Below are 18,464 nucleotides of genomic sequence, written 5' to 3'. Positions count from 1 at the left end.
ACTTTTTCTTTCTTATTTTTTGAATTTTATTTTATTTATTTTTTTATACAGCAGGTTCTTAATAGTTATCCATTTATACATATTAGTGTATACATGTCAATCCTAATCTCCCAATTCATACCACCACCACCACCACCCTCCCCCACCACTTTCCCCCCTTGGTGTCCATACGTTTGTTCTCTACATCTGTGTTGCTATTTCTGCCCTGCAAACTGGTTCATCTGTACCATTTTTCTAGGTTTGTGGGCAACTTGTGCTCTGCATTTATGTTGCTTATTGTTTTTGCAGTACAGATTTTAAAACAAAAAGAGACTGGAATGTATAGATAGGAACTTGGAGGTATATTAGTCATTCTAATGAGTGCTGGGTTTATTCTGTTCGTTAGAACCAGCTCCAAACTCCCTAGTTAAAGACGAATGAAGAACACTTGGAGATGCTCCAATAAAAACCACAGATACATTAAGAATTGAAGAATACATCCTTTTAGGAAGAGTAAAAGGAACTGAATTTAAACAGCTTAAAGGGTTCCTCAACTGTAAAATATGGAGATTTGAGTCAGTAACTTCTCATATCCTTCCAGCTCTGACTTTTTAAATTCTTAGACCAGATCCATTAGTCAACAGAGTAACTGCCAACCACCTACAGCATCTGAAGCAGTAGAGTGGGCATATGCATATGCTTGGGAATAAACATGATTGAAGGCTGACTGCACTAATAGTCCTTCCACTAATAGATGAAGAATTTCTTTCAGACAGAAGAGATTAAGGAGATGTGCCCTTCCTTCTCTGAGCAAGAAAATCAATGGGCTTTAACTACAGCAAAACAAATTTAAAGTCATGAAAAGCTATCTAAAAAATGTGTAGTAAATGTAGACGTGGTTCCTACATGACTGATTGTAAAGTCCCTTCACTGAAGACTTTCAGACCACCACCACTCCAGGATGGTGTTAGAGAGATGTCAGATGGCCAATGTGCTCCATAGCTTAGAACTCTTTGAAGCACCATGTACACTATCTCCACCAGTTTCTTGTTCCATAGATACTCAAACACACTTTTTGTCCTCTCTTCCTTGAGCAACCTATAGTACCTATCATATTCAGTAGCATTAAAATTCATCCTGTGTCTCCAAGCTGAAAACAAGACAGACAGCCTAGACTCCTCTCCTTTGCTATCCTTATCCAGTTGGTTAGGAAGTCTTCTTCCTTCCATGTCTTCTAAATGTCTTTTGAACCAGTTACCTAATTTCTTTATCCACTACTCCTATTTCAGACCCTCATTGTAGGATACTGCAGTGACGTCCTGGCTAATCTCTTTGCTTTCAGTCTTGCCCTTCTTCAATCTTTTTCCAAAATTGCTGCCAAAACTATGTGTTTTTTAAAGTTCAAGCTCTGTAGCCTGAAGAAGCGTCTGCCCCATCTCTTCATTTCCCATCATTCGCACCCCTCATCCACCCTACACTGTAGACGTTTTGGAAGAGCTGAGGTTCTCCTCTTTCATATATTCCTGCCTCCATTTCTGTTAGTCCTTCTACCTAGAATACACCTCCCCTATTATGCCTGTTGAACTCAACTTTTCAGACCCAGATCAAATGTCATCTTCTCAAGTGTTTCCTAAACTTTTATCTGCAGACAAAAGGCAGAAATAATGATTTCTTCCTCTGTGTTTCCAAGGTACCCTGAATATGCCAATGGTAATGTTGATCATATTACCTTCCATTGTAATTATATGATTATATATGTGATAAAGATGAAATATTCTTGTGTCTATGCTCCTTACTCCCCATTTCCTCCCTGCCACATGCCAAAGGACAGTTTGGATCTTTTCTGGGTGAAAGAACAAGGGGTGATTTAAAAACAGGAAATAAAAGAGAGAAGAAAAACCTAGGGGCCTAGGAGAAAGCAGCTAAATCTATCAATAACAAAGAGTTCGGAGAAAGGTAGCATTGCCATCAGGGGGGATTTAAGATATGAGGCTCTGGGTAATCAAAGTCTGTACGTATGAGGAATTGAATTGAGACTGCTTTAATATTATTTGAGAAACATAAATAAATATTGAAATATATTTTAATTACTACTTGGAAACTAGACTGTGCTTCCCACACAGAGACTAAGCCACTTGGAGCCCTAGCGTTTAGTTACATATATCTGTTGCCTCTTATTCTACTCCATGTTTATTTCAGTACCTAAGACAGTGCCTGAATAACTTAATAAGTGAATGTATGAATTGTATCTGGCCCTTCCAAGAAAATGCCACAGGTTTCCAAATTAGCAATGATGAGCATTTCCAGATGGTGTCAATTTGCTGAATCCTCAAACACTAGCGGTCCTTGAGACCTGGCCAGCAGACGAAAGGAGATGAAAGGACTGCCCACCGGTTGGAATATAGGCAGAGGGGCCTGGGTGAAAGCTCAGGATGGAAGAACAAGATATCAGGGCAGTCCAGAGTCTCCAAGGCAAGCTTTAGAGTGTGTTAAACCTCTGGTACCCAATGTCAGTATACTGGAATCATACTGGTAGGCACTGTATTCTGCACTGTCCCACACTTGCAGGAAAAAAAAAGATGATGCAGTGAAAGTGAGCTCTGAAGTAAGACACAAACTCCCTGGTTTTCCACCTTTCCAGCCAATGGTCCTTTGAGGGACCCGTTCCTGGACCAATTTCAGTAGGATCCTTGAAGAAATCAAGTATTCTCGGTAAACCAACTCCATTCCCACATTTGGTCTTTTCTATTCTTCCTTAATTAATTTTCCTCCAGGATAAGTCTTTTAAATTGCTATTGCCTTGGTATAGAAAACAACATGAAAGTGTGAGAATTTTTTTTCAGATTCTTAATTTTAGCAGTTTCAATCTATTGAATATCTTTTCCAATATATATAATTCTACTGCATGCTCAGCTTTTATTGCCATTGTATAAAATTGGGTTCTATATTGTTTATTGCATGCAATTATTTGTGTAGTTAGTTTTTAAAGATCTAGTTTGCATCAATTTAAATCAGGCACTGGTATCATGTTTCTGTACATATTTTCCTTATTTGAGTATTTCCCATCCTGCATTTTGAGAAAATTAATATAATTGAACGTTTTCTTTTTCTTTTCTTTCTTTTATTTTTCTAAACAGCAATCCAGGCTGTTAACCCTTCGAGATCCGAGGCCATGGGTCATGTATGGGTCCATGTATAATAGGAGCCCTGAGGGACCAGTTATGAAGCAGAGTGTGCTTTATCCCAGCCATGGCATGCAAAGGGTTACACTGCACACGCTACAGGGGCTGTGGTGGGGGAAGGAGCAAGTTTCCTTGCCCTTCCTGCGTGGGAGCACTTACCCTTCATCTGGCAGCAAGGTACTGGAAATTCCCCTTCCGCTTTTAAAATAAAGACAAGGGTGCTTGCTGTGGGAATTAGAACTGGGTAGTATTTATGGAGCACATTGGAATTCTTTCAGGGTAAGTGTTAGAAGAACACAAGTTATTTCTGTTATTCTTTTTTTTTTTTTTTTTTTTTTTTTTGTGGTACGCGGGCCTCTCACTGTTGTGGCCTCTCCCGTTGCGGAGCACAGGCTCTGGACACGCAGGCTCAGCGGCCATGGCTCACGGGCCCAGCCGCTCCGCGGCATGTGGGATCTTCCCGGACCGGGGCACAAACCCGTGTCCCCTGCATCGGCAGGCGGATTCTCAACCACTGCACCACCAGCGAAGCCCTATTTCTTTCTTTCTTTCTTTTTTTTTAAAAAATATTTTATTTATTTATATTATTATTATTATTTACATCTTCATCGGAATATAATTGCTTTACAATGCTGTATTAATTTCTGCTTTATAACAAAGTGAATCAGTTATACATATACATATGTTCCCATATCTCTTCCCTCTTGTGTCTCCCTCCCTCCCACCCTCCCTATCCCACCCCTCTAGGTGGTCACAAAGCACCGAGTTGCTCTCCCTGTGCTGTGCGGCTGCTTCCCACTAGCTATCTATTTTACGTTTGGTAGTGTATATATGTCCATGCCATTCTCTCAATTTGTCACAGCTTACCCTTCCCCCTTCCCATATCCTCAAGTCCATTCTCTAGTAGGTCTGTGTCTTTATTCCCGTCCTACCCCTAGGTTCCTCATGACATTTTTCTTTTTCTTAGATTCCATATATATGTGTTAGCATACGGTATTTGTTTTTCTCTTTCTGACTTACTTCACTCTGCATGACAGACTCTAGGTCCATCCACCTCATCACAAATAACTCAATTTCATTTCTTTTTATGGCTGAGTAATATTCCATTGTATATATGTGCCACATCTTCTTTATCCATTCATCCAATGACGGACACTTAGGTTGTTTCCATCTCTGGGCTATTGTAAATAGAGCTGCAATGAACATTTTGGTACATGACTCTTTTTGAATTATGGTTTTCTCAGGGTATATACCCAGTAGTGGGATTGCTGGGTCGTATGGTAGTTCTATTTGTAGATTTTTAAGGAACATCCATACTGTTCTCCATAGTGGCTGTACCAATTCACATTCCCACCAGCAGTGCAAGAGTGTTCCCTTTTCTCCACACCCTCTCCAGCATCTACTGTTTCTAGGTTTAAAAAAAATTTTTTTTAATTAATTAATTTATTTATAGCTATGTTGGGTCCCCGTCTCTGTGCAAGGGCTTTCTCTAGTTGTGGCAAGCGGGGGCCATGCTTCATCGCCGTGCGCGGGCCTCTCACTATCGCTCCCTCTCTTGTTCTCTGTGGAGCATAGGCTCCAGACGCGCAGGCTCAGTAATTGTGGCTCACGGGCCCTGTTGCACCCCGGCATGTGGGATCTTCCCAGACCAGGGCTCGAACCCGTGTCCTCTGCATTGGCAGGCAGATTCTCAACCACTGCACCACCAGGGAAGCCCATGTTTCTAGATTTTTTGATGATGGCCATTCTGACCGGTGTGAGATGATATCTCGTTGTAGTTTTGATTTGCATTTCTCTAATGATTAATGATGTTGAGCATTCTTTCATGTGTTTGTTGGCAATCTGTATATCTTCTTTGGAGAAATGTCTATTTAGGCCTTCTGCCCATTTTTGGATTGGGTTGTTTTTTTTTTGTTATTGAGCTGCATGAGCTGCTTGTAAATTTTGGAGATTAATCCTTTGTCAGTTGCTTCATTTGCAAATATTTTCTCCCATTCTGAGGGTTATCTTTTGGTCTTCTTTATGGTCTCCTTTGCTGTGCAAAAGCTTTTAAGTTTCATTAGGTCCCATTTGTTTATTTTTGTTTGTATTTCCATTTCTCTAGGAGGTGGGTCAAAAAAGGTCTTGCTGTGATTTATGTCATAGTGTGTTCTGCCTATGTTTTCCTCTAAGAGTTTGATAGTTTCTGGCCTTACATTTAGGTCTTTAATCCATTTTGAGTTTATTTTTGTGTATGGTGTTAGGGAGTGTTCTAATCTCATACTTTTACATGTACCTGTCCAGTTTTCCCAGCACCACTTATTGAAGAGGCTGTCCTTTCTCCACTGTACATTCGTGCCTCCTTTATCAAAGATAAGGTGACCATATGTGTGTGGGTTTATCTCTGGGCTTTCTATCCTGTTCCATTGATCTATCTTTCTGTTTTTGTGCCAGTACCATACTGTCTTGATTACTGTAGCTTTGTAGTATAGTCTGAAGTCAGGGAGCCTGATTCCTCCATCTCCGTTTTTTGTTCTCAAGATTGCTTTGGCTATTCGGGGTCTTTTGTGTTTCCATACAAATTGTGAAATTTTTTGTTCTAGTTCTGTGAAAAATGCCAGCGATAGTTTCATAGGGATTGCATTGAATCTGTAGATTGCTTTGTGTAGTACAGTCATTTTCACAATGTTGATTCTTCGAATCCAAGAACATGGTATATCTCTCCATCTATTTGTATCATCTTTAATTTCTTTCATCAGTATCTTATAATTTTCTGCATACAGGTCTTTTGTCTCCTTAGTAGGTTTATTCCTAGATATTTTATTCTTTTTGTTGCAATGGTAAATGGGAGTGTTTTCTTGATTTCAGTTTCAGATTTTTCATCATTAGTGTATAGGAATGCCAGAGATTTCTGTGCATTAATTTTGTTTCCTGCTACTTTACCAAATTCATTGATTAGCTCTCGTAGTTTTCTGGTATCATCTTTAGGATTCTCTATGTATAGTATCATGTCATCTGCAAACAGTGACAGCTTTACTTCTTTTCTGATTTGGATTCCTTTTATTTCCTTTTCTTCTCTGACTGCTGTGGCTAAAACTTCCAAAACTATGTTGAATAAGAGTGGTGAGAGTGGGCAACCTTGTCTTGTTCCTGATCTTAGTGGAAATGCTTTCAATTTTTCACCATTGAGGACATTGTTGGCTGTGGGTTTGTCATATATGGCCTCTATTATGTTGAGGAAAGTTCCCTCTATGCCTACTTTCTGCAGGGTTTTTATCATAAATGGGTGTTGAATTTTGTAGAAAGCTTTCTCTGCTTCTATTGAGATGATCATATGGTTTTTCTCCTTCATTTTGTTATTTTGGTGTATCACGTTGATTGATTTGCATATATTGAAGAATCCTTGCATTCCTGGGATAAACCCCACTTGATCATGGTGTATGATCCTTTTAGTGTGCTGTTGGTTTCTGCATAGACACATTTTTGTTTCCATTTCCATGATAGTTCTAGCATAGAGGTTGAAAGAGAAGAGGAATACTGTCTGCTGGGATTTGGGAGAGGGTTAAATGGCGCAGAATTAGATACATTTCTAATAGTCCAGGTTAGAAGTCAGAGCACAATTTAGCATAGAAACCATGTGATTAAATGTGTTACATTTTATACTATTTTGTGTAAATGTACTGCATTTGAGGTGTAATCAAAAGCTAGTGAGACTCCTTAAGAAACTAGAAATTTACCATGCAGTCTGAATTCCAAAGGACTTGCAAGCAAACTGTCCTCCCAAAGTTCATTTGTAAATTGAGGACTTTGTTTTCATCAAATCAAGATGGAAGGGCAAGTGAAATAAAACACCCCTTTGATGATGCATAATTAGAAAAATAATCCTTAAAAGTAATTACCAGGGTAGCATGAAGACTTTTCACCCATACACACTTTATATCCATTGAATTGTGGACCACATGCATGTGATAATTATTCCCCCAGTAAGATTTATTTTAGTTTAAAAGTGTTAGAAAGAACTGCCAAATTACATATTTAGAACATTTCTCTAGAGAGCAGGTGGACAGATACTATTTCTTTAAATTCTGGTGTCTTTCTCTGTTCTGCTGTTTAACTTGAACCAGCTTTGTTATGGTGCCAGTAAATCTCAAGTAATCTACCGTTACTGTAAAAGTTACTCTGCATGCTGGCTACCCATCCCTGTAAAAATAATTATACCACTATGGGGGTAACTGACTTTGCCTTAACTATAATATGGCTATCTTTAGCGGGAACACTTATTCCCCACCCCTGGTGTTTTCTTCCAGCTGAAGAGACATCAATTCGAGTAATTCTCTCCATCCCTTCACTCTACCCTAGGAAGGAGAAGTGACCTGCCCATGAATTTGGGAGCAAGAACTGGACAATCAAGGCACCACTCCTCCACCTCTCCTCCTCTTGTGGACCAGCTGCCCACAGGAAGCATCAATGTCTGCAAGCCACAGTATTACAGGACTAGACCCTGTGGAGGCAGCCAGTGGTGGTCCACACCTGAGTGGGGTGTCAGTCTAATTCTGGGGTTCAGTATAGCTCACAGACATAAACCACATTCTCCAGTATCTGCTTTATCAGTAATCAAAACGGTATGTCAATCTCCATCTATCTTACTCCATACCTACCTCATCAAAACTCATGCAAGAAAAGCAGGAGTGTTTTGTACCTGTCCTTGTGGATATCACCTGCTATACCTTTCTTCAGTGATGCCCTGAAGAAAAACAATTAGAAAAAATGTTCAAGTAAGATGCATTGAAGACATATTAGCATTGGAAAGTAATTTGGAAAAGAATATTAAAATGAGGAAAATCTAATTTCAGACTGAATTTCCTGTGCTTTGTTCCTTCGTTTCTATTTTTGTCTCCTCCTACTATTTCCTGGCTGTAGGTACACTCTTATTTCCATATTCAGTTTTTCACTCACTACTCAATTCATCCATGTAGCAAATGTTTAGTTAACTTCTACATGCCAAGCACTGAGGATACAGAATTCCAAGATGACCAAAACAGAACCTAGTGGGAGAGATAGACAGATTGCTATTTAATATTGCTATGAAAGTGTAATTGGTTAAGTACGGTGGCAGAAAAGTGCACAGGGAATTATGGGTGCATCCAACCAGAGGGAGTCAGAGAAGATGAAGCCCTGAGCAGCAACTTAAAAGATGGGTGGGAAAAATGAGTTCTTTTAAAAAACTTAAATTTTTTTCATTGCTTCTTTTATCTCCAAGAGGGTACATTTGCACAAATGATATTTAAAACAAGTAACCCGTGCACCATGGGTAAACTTTTCAAATGTGAGATCTGGCTCTGTCATTCTACTGGTAGCGGATGCTATGGTGCACCCTCAGCCTACTTCTGGTTTCAGCCACAGCTGTGGTGGACAGTTCCAGGCATGCTGGCAGGATTCACCTCCTGTACCACAGTATGCACAACACTTTTCTGCCTCTGGGTTTCTCCGAAAGCCTTGAAACTTGTCCAAGTGCAAGTTCAGCCCAGAAGTATTTTTGCATCTATGTTCATGCATGTGATTAAGCTGTAATTTTTTCCTTTTTTTGTACCGGATTTCATATCAAGATTTTTTTTTTTTTTTTGGTTGCATCATGCAGCTTGTGGGATATTAGTTCCCCGACCAGTGATTGAACCTGGGCCCTCGGCAGTGAAAACGTGGAGTTCCAACCTCTGGACCGTTGGGGAACACCGTCAAGGTATTTTAATATCATAAAATGAACTGAGGAGTCTTTATTTCTATCCTCTGGAAATATTTGGGTAAGGATTGAAATTATTCTGTTTAAGTCATCTTTATCCTTATTGATTTTTTTCTGCTTTTATATATCTATAAATTATTGATAGAATTGTGATATTCTTCCACTAAGGATGGATTTTTTTTCTCAAAAGTGTTGAATTTAGTGTGTTTTACATATATAGTAAGTATTGAGCATGTGGCTTTATTTTTAGCTTGTTATATTGTGTTTTTTATTTATTCCACTTGAATATTTGCTAAGTTTTCTGGGTACAATGCTTTTCTTTCTGGAGCAGTTTTAAAATTCTGCTTTAATTTTTTTTAAAGGATATAAGACAATTCAGCCTTCCTCCCTTTTGTGAGTCATATTTATAAGTTATATTTTTCTAAGAATTCATTTATTTCATATACGTATATTTCATATACGTTTTCAAATTTATTGTATAAAGTTGTTCATATGAAGAAACTAATATTTATTGAAGATATATTATGATATATTAAGATATATTATGCATTGTATTATATACTATACACTTGTGTTCTAGATTCTATTTTTCTTTTTTTTTTTTAATTTATTTATATTTATTTTTGCTCTGTTGGGTCTTCGTTTCTGCGCGAGGGCTTTCTCTAGTTGTGGCAAGCGGGGCCACTCTTCATCGCGGTGCGCAGGCCTCTCACTATCGCGGCCTCTCTTGTTGTGGAGCACAGGCTCCAGATGCGCAGCCTCAGTAGTTGTGGCTCACGGGCCTAGTTGCTCCGCGGCATGTGGGATCCTCCCAGACCAGGGCTCGAACCCGTGTCCCCTGCATTAGCAGGCAGATTCTCAACCACTGCGCCACCAGGGAAGCCCCTATTTTTCTTTTTTAAAGTTTTTTTTTTTTAACAGCTTTCTCAAGATATAGTTGACAGACAATAAATTGTGCACATTAAAGTGTACAATGTGATATGTTTTGACATATGTAAATATCCATGAAACCATCACCACAATCAAGAGAGTGAAAATATCCATCATGCCCAAAACTTTTATCGTGTTGCTTGGTAATCCCTTCAGAGTACTCCATCCAGTGTCTGTGAACTATGAGATTTTTCCAAACTGGCTGGTGGTAGCAGGCACTATTCCTGGCTCTTTGTGAACTCCCAGCCTGCTTCCCTTAAGGCCTTCATATGCTCTTCTCTGGCCTCAGGTAGTTTCCTCACACTCATGTGCAGATGTACTAGGTTCTCTCTCTGCAAGGTTCTCGTTCTCGAGTGCTACTGTCTTGCAAACTCTAGCTTCTTTAGTGTCCCTGGACTCACAGCTCTGTACTCCCTGCCAATCAACTTCTTAGCAACTCAGGGAACCTGCTGCGCTCCACCTTGATTCCCCTTCCCTACACCGCCATGACCTGGAAATGCTCAAGGTAGTAAGTTCCAGTCATAGGGCTCTCCTCATTCGTTTTCCATCTCTTAGGGAACACTGTTCTTTGTTCTCTGGTGTCCAGTGTCTTAGAAATTGTTATTTCATATATATTGTCTGTGTCAACTACAAATTGGCACTTGCCATCTACCTCTACGAGAATTACATCATGTGCTGCTACAGCTGCTGACTTTCAACACCCCCTGAAAGGAGCTCAGGGTGGAGAACAGAAACGAGGCACTCTGTGCTCTGGGAAAAACTGGCAGAACAGGGCTTCAGATGGTTAGATATTTTCAGGAGCCGATTTTATGAGCCCAATTCTTATATTTCCTCATATTTAGAAAAGCACTAAAATCCTTCATGGTGACAACTGCTCCCCATGACTAGCAGAAACTTTCTGCAAAAAAATATATGCTTGATTACGTGTACTCCCTCTTCACCAAAATCACATATATACTGACCTTCCTCCCTACCTCTCTAGAGCAGTTTCTCAGAGCTATCTGAAATGCTGTCTCCCGGGCTATAGTCCTCATTTTGCCCCAAATAAAACTTAACTCGCAACTCTCACATTGTGCATTTTTATAAGTTGGCATCTGGCTTTTTGGTTGTTTTAGACATGATGATAAATCTTGTCTCTGTTACCCCATATTGGCCAGAAGTGGATCATAATATCCTTTTTTTTTTCTTTAACATCTGCAGCATCTTGTTTGCTTTTTCACTTCCTTTATTCCTCCTCTTTTTCCTCCCTTGATTAAACTTGCCCAAGGTTTGTCTAATTAGTCATCTTGAGAAAACAGCTTTTGTTTGCTGATCTTTCCTTTTATATGTATATTTTCAATTTCATTCATTTCAGTTCTTATTTTTATTTCCTCCCTTTTATTTCTTCATTATTCATTCATTTCTAACTTAGATTCATAATATCATGTCCTCCTTATATTCTGGTGTAAGCATTTAACACAATAAGTTTACCTCTCAGTAACATTTGAGCTGCATCTCATAAGGTTTGTTATGTATTATTTTCATTGTTCAATTCTAAAGATTTCTAAATTTTATCATGATTTTCTTTGACTCATGAAGTTTTAGAAATGTTTTAAAACTTCTATATGGATTTTTCCTAGTTTTCTTTTTATTATAAATTTCTAACTTAGTTGCTTTGTAGTCAAAGAAAGTTATCTCTGAGATATAGTTGATAATAAACTGCACATATGTGAAATGTATAATTTAATAAGTTGTGGTATATGTTAACACCCATGACACCATCACCACAGTCAAGATAGTGAAGTTATCCATCACTCATAAGATTTCTCATGTTCCTTTTTAATTTCTTTGACCAGGCTTCAAATAGATCAGGCTGAATAACAGAATTTTTTTTTTCTCTTTAAACTCTGTTTTAATGGGTCCCAAAATTCTGTAACAGATTTTCAATAGGTTGTTTCCATTACAGAGTATTGATTTTAGAAATAATAACTTAAAACTGCCACACACATACGCACAAAAAAAACAAATGGTCCACAACACATTCTCCTTTTCTTCTGAAGGTTTTACAATGCATCTGTATCATTAATCAGCCTTTCACTTAAATGGCCAATTGAGACAATCAGTTCTGAGACCATCCCCCACCACTGACTAAGACAGGGTGGCAGGTATAGGGATGATATTCATTTAGCCTTCTGAGCTTCCTGAGCAGGCAGGTGACCCTGCAAGCACCAACCGCCTTCTTGTCCACCTCTTTGGTGACACTCACAGAAACCATCTGTCTCATGTCACCAATAGGAAGACGACTCAGAGGAGGATAGTCAGAGAAGCTCTCAACACGTGTGGGCTTACCAGGAACCATATCAATGATGGCAGGATCATCAGATTTCAGGACTTGGGGACCATATTCCATCTTTTTCCTAGAACGACAGCTAATCTTCTCCTTCAGCTCAGCAAACCTGCAAGCAATTGAGCTGTGGGACAGTGCAGCACTGATTTGGCCTGGGTGGTTCAGGTGATCACCTGGGCTGTGAAGTCAGCTGCTTCCATTGTGGGCCATGTTTGTTGTCACCAGCCACATTGCCACAATGAACATCTTTGACAGGCATGTTCTTGACATTGATAAATGTGGGCATCTAGAAGTCCACACTGTCCCCAGGAAGAGCTTCACTCAAAGCTTCATGGTGCATTTCAACAGACTGACTTCAGGTGAAATGCCGACTGGAGCAAAAGTGACCGCCACACTGGGTTTGAGAATACCAGTCTCTTTGAATACTTCACCCAGTCAAGGATTGGTATCATATAGATGACTGTTAGGATAATGTTGTGTACAAGTAACAAAAATCTAACTTAAAATAGGTAAAGCAATAGGGAAATTTTACTATCTTAACAAGGAGTCCTGAGGAAGGGTGCCTCTAGGGCTACTGAATTCAGCAGCTCAGTGACATCACCAAGCTGTTGGGACTTTTATATCCTTCTAACCTTGCATCTTTTAGGCTAGCTCCCTTCCTGGTTACAGGATGGCTGCCTCTTATCCCAGTTCAGATGCAGACATAAACAAGCCCAGCAGATGAAGAGCTCATTTCATTCTTGTGTGCCCTTTTAAAGAGTGAGGAATAGGGGCAAGACAGGAATAAAGATGCAGACGTAGAGAATGGACTTGAGGACATGGGGGGAGGGGGAGGGTAAGCTGGGACGAACTGAGAGAGTGGCATGGACATATACACACTACCAAAGGTAAAATAGATAGCTAGTGGGAAGCAGCCGCATAGCACAGGGAGACCAGCTCGGTGCTTTGTGACCACCTAGAGGGGTGGGATAGGGAGGGTGGGAGAGAGGGAGACGCAAGAGGGAAGAGATATGGGAACATATGTATATGTATACCTGATTCACTTTGTTATGAAGCAGAAACTAACACACTATTGTAAAGCAATTATACTCCAATAAAGATGTTAAAAAAAAAGAGTGAGGAAGTGTCCCCAGCAGACTTCCCCTCATCTCATCACAGCCAGAATTGTGTCACAAGCCCTTGTCACATGCCAATCTAAGATAAGAAATACACCCCATCCCCTTCCTTCACAGAGTTGGAACTGGGACTGGCCTTCCTGAAGGATAGGGCTATGTGGAAGAGAAAAGACAGTTCCCAAGGAAAGAAGGAAAGTATTACAGGTAGCAACGAAAGCTATCTGCTACATGAAGCCATCCAAAAGACATAATAAAAAGAGGAGCCATTTTTAAAAAAGCAAAAAAATCCCCAACAAACTCCAACCCTTAGAACACCATAGCCCACGTGTGTATCCCTGGGGAGTGCACTTACGTAATGGAACCACATCAGTGCTCGTTTTCTTACGGGATTAAGGGGCAGGTGTAGGGGGCAAAGGTGTGCATTCCTCTAAAAGTTTATAGCATATAAACTAGCCTTGAAGCCTTGACCCAGAGTGTTCCCTCGTGATACAGTCAGCCCTCCTTATCTGTGGGTTCCGCATCCGCGGATTCAACCAACCTTGCTGACTGTAAGGGACTTGAGCATCACAGATTTTGGTATCCTCGGAGTGTCCTGCAACCAATTCCTGGTGCATTTTGGGGGAGGACTGCATATTTAAGAGAAATGATTAAACTAATCATTTCCCAACTACTATAAGTCCACCCTCTAACAGAAGAGAACTAAAATTAGTCATTTGTTGTATTGAACTTAAAACTATTATCTTCCCAATTTAATAATCTTTATTGAGTTTACAGGTAATTTTTATAATTGCATTTCATACTATCAGCTGGTTTCAGCTTTTCATCACAAATTAAAGGACAGAAACCCTTTGCTTCACTTGAACACTTCTAGCCCAGTACTATGAATACAAGATACTGAATAATACTGCAATTGAAAACTAATTAATTCACTCAGGAAACCTCCTGATTTATTGTTCTCCTTCTCTAGTAACCACTGGAGGGAATACTCAAGGATTAAACTTTTCCATAAAGACAATTTATATCCTTATATGTTTGCCTACAAATTACCAGCCACAGGATGAAACGGTTTCCATGGTAAATTGGGAGGATCATTGTGGTAGTTTATTATCTTGGCTTTGTTCCTAAGATTCAGATTTCAAAAGGCTATACACAGTAGTGGAGAGGTAATTGCAACTGGCACAAAAGTAGCAGAGATGGATGCAAGGTTGCCCAAAACAAATGCCTGCTACATTTTCCACGTGCCATGGTACTGTGCTAAGTCCTTGTATGTGTATTAACAATTTTATCTTTCCACAACCTCATTGGGTTGGTGCTATATTATTCTAACTTTACAGGTGAGGGAAATATCTGTAAAATATGGTCGTAAAGGTTAAGAAACTTGCCCAAAGACACACTGCTAGAAAGTCCTAGTCTGTCTGACTCAAGAGTTTACACTCTTAACTACTGCATTAAGAGACCAAATGGTAGACAAGGTCTACCTGGATTTAAATATTTTCGGTCCCTTACTACATTTCTTGCTTTGGGCCTTCCTCTTAAAGCATTAAAAAAAAAAAAAACTGTATGCAACCAATCACTAATATTCTATACCTCTTTAATTCTAGAGCCATGGTTCTTATAGCGTGGTCCCCAAACCAATAGCATCTGGCATCACCTGGGAACTTGTTAGAAATGCAAATGTTCAGTTCCTAACCGAGATCTAAAGAAAAAGCTCTGGGTGTGGGCATAGCAATCTCTATTTTAACAAGCCTTCCAGAGGATCCTGATGCATGCAAACATTGGAGCACTGTTCTAGAGAAAGCATATAGATGTTGTTTAGGCCTCCTTTCTCCTACAGAGGGTGACAACAGCTCACAGGTTGAGGGGGGCTGAGGTCCGTGCTCAGTTTCTCTCTCTAGTCCTGTTTTGTCCCACAATCTCTTCTCTGTTGAGCTCTTCTGCCGACAGATTATCATGCCTTAAAGTTGCGTGGTCCTTGTCATCTGCTTGTTGCTGGGGGTTCACAGACTTCAGTAGAAAGCTACTGCTACACTTCCTTCTTTTTCTTCAGATTTTATGTCGCTTTCTACTTTTCACTTCTGTTATCTTCATTTCCCCCTTTCCTCTATTTTTCTTTTCAGATTTTTCCTGAGCACATTGCATTCTTCATGACACACTATCCTAACCTGCCTCCTTTCCCTTTCCTGTTCTTTTTCATAGTAAGATGTACTCTTAATTACTCCTTCAGAAGCTATCATTTTGACAGCAAAGTCCTGGCTTCTTGGTGGTGCCAAAAGGAAGACACTTCCATTTGTAAGCGATTCTAAAACATCCTGAAACTATCTTTCGATACTTTCTCTTTCCTGAGAAAAAGAATCATTTGATTTCTCACTAAACTGAAAATGCTTGGAGGACAGGATTCATGTCTAATTCACACCAGTTACCCATTGCTATGAAAAGTGATAATCCTCCAAGGCAATCAATCCCTTTAAAAGATTGTGGTAAAATACATATGACATAAAATATACTATCTTAACCTTTTTTTTTCCGTAACCATTTTTTAATGTACAGTTCAGTAGCATTAAACACATTCACATTGTCATGCAACCATCACCACCATTCATCTCCAGAACTCTTTTCATCTTGAAAAACTGAACCTCTGTACTCATTACAGAGTTCTCTTCCCCCCTCCCAACCCCTGGTAACCACATTCTGCTTTCTACTGCTATGAATTTGACTACTCTAGGAACCTCATGTAAGTGGAATCATATGGTATTAATCTTTTTGTGACTGGCTTCTTTCATTTCACATAATGTCTTCAAGGTTCGTCTATGTTGTAGCAGGTGTCAGAATTTCCTTACTTTTTAAGGCTGAATAATATTCCATTGTAGAAACACATATATTGTGTACACACACACCATATTTTGTTTATCCATTCATCTGTCAGTGGACACTTGGGTTGCTTCCACTTTTCGTTACTGTGAATAATGCTTACATGAACATGGGTGTACAGATATCTGTTTGGGGACCATCACCCACTTTTACACATGATATCAGCACCATTAATCCATGAGTGCTCCCTATATTTACGATGGACAGGTAGATATGGATGAGGAAGGGTAAAAGGCAGGCCCATAGGGGCATATCTAGGGCCTCCAAGGCATGCTGGCATCTGACCACAGTGCGAGTCTCTATAATCAACTTAACTATATTTTCAGTTCCCGTGCTCTTGTTTCTCTGCCAGAACCCCCCAGGAATCATCTTCGTTTTGTTCCTTAGACTCTGGTTCTCTCCTTTTCTTCTATTCAGACTTGGAGCCTCTGGTCGTTGTCTTGGTTCCTTGACTCTGTTCTGTTCCTCACTCTGCTTTTACTGATTACACTTTGGCCACTTGTCACCTCCTCAGTTTCTGACCTCAGTCTTGCCCCTACTTTTTGGATTCTTTTCACGAACTGCTTGAAGGGACCCATCTCAGCACCAGTTGTGAGAAAAGAGGATCCGTTATCTTCCATCCGGCTAGGCATCAGGGTAAGTCAGGAGCACTGGAGTAGGAGATGTTGGGCTAGACTGAGCAGACACGGGTACCAGTACATACCTGTCCGCCTAAAGCTCATGGCATGTGACCCACCCACAAGACACAGGAAAAGATAGACTGAAAATCAGGCTAACCCCTCCCAGACAGTCTGCTGGCTCTGGCTCTGTTCAAAGAACTAAATGGGTGTTAGTCACGCAGACCCTCTCAGAGGAGAGTTCCTAGAGGCTTTTTAATGTGACTCTTTGAATTGAGGGTTTTAAGAACAGCAGAGCCAGGGACCCTTTCTGTGTACCTATCTCGACACTGGCCTCTTTTGACATCCAGCGAAGTGAGCCTGGGATCTTCCCATGTGTTTCATTTCTTGGGGTCTTTGAAGCAGGGCTTTAGCAGCTGGCAACTGCCCAGCAGAGAGGGCTTAAGAAGCATAACAGCAGCTGTAGGTTTGCAGTAAGCCTTGCAGTAGCAGAGGGAAAAAGTGTCCACACAGCTTTAGGAAGAGCCACTAAACAGACAAACAGACACATGCTGGACAGCTGCCCTGGACCATAGGTGTGATAGGGGTCCAAAATCAACTGTCCACAGAAACTCTGTGCCTTCACTTGGGGAAATGTGCTTCCCTTGGGGAGACTCCCTAGCTCCTAAAAGATAGTGCATCTTTCTGCTGCCTGTAAGTAAAGTGTACTCATTTTTCCTTTTAAGGACTTCCCACCTTCTTTTTTTTTTTTTTTTTTTTGGTTCTGTACGCGGGCCTCTCACTGTTGTGGCCTCTCCCATTGCGGAGCACAGGCTCCGGACGCGCAGGCTCAGTGGCCATGGCTCACGGGCCCAGCCGCTCCGCAGCATGTGGGATCTTCCCGGACCGGGGCACGAACCCGCGCCCCCTGCATCAGCAGGCGGACTCCCAACCACTGCGCCACCAGGGAAGCCCCCACCTTCTTTTATTAAGTTTCTATTTCTGAATGTCAGTGTGGTGTCATACGTCATGTTAGCCTCTTTGACAGATAGAAAGATGGTGGTCCTTATGTTCTGTTAGTTGTGTACCATTAGTCTTTCTTTTTTATTTTTCCTTTTGGTGCCAGGAAAGTCTCTTTGACTTTACTGGGGCTAGTACTAGTTTTTCTAAATAGCCAAGTGTTATGAAGCTCATAGTAATACTAGTTACATTTTTTTTGAGTGCCTATTACATATCAGGCACTTTACACAGATATTTGTAATCTTCCCAGCAATCCCCAGAGTAGAATTATTCTTCCTATTTTTCAGATGAGGAAACTGAGGCTCAAAAGAATTAATTTCCCAAGTCATAGAAATTGTGAGTCAGAGATAAAAACGGAAACAGCCCTCCTTACATTAAGCTATTAGTTGAGAAAAGTTCATTTTGAAGTTTGGACTCCTTAGAAACTCCCTCTGCTTCTTATCAGGTCATAAGTAATTTAGCATTAAAAAGCTAACTAATCAAGGAAAACAAGATACCCATAACAATTCTTCCTAGAAATGTCAGTTTGCTTCCAGCATCATCTCCCATTTACTGAGATTATCTTAAACAGGAGTTTGTCCCTCAAGTTCAATAGAAACCCTCTGCTCACCCTGTTTTTACCATAAAAAATACTTAAACGTGATTTTTTATCTCGGTAGTCTATCACCAGGACTAGGAGGGGTATGCATTAAGAATTTTGTAGATGAGACACTCATGGTAAGAAAGGCAACA

This window comes from Stenella coeruleoalba (genome assembly GCF_951394435.1).
Source record: "Stenella coeruleoalba genome assembly, chromosome: 6".
NCBI lineage: Eukaryota > Metazoa > Chordata > Mammalia > Artiodactyla > Delphinidae > Stenella > Stenella coeruleoalba.
Note: the sequence above shows the minus strand (reverse complement) of the source record.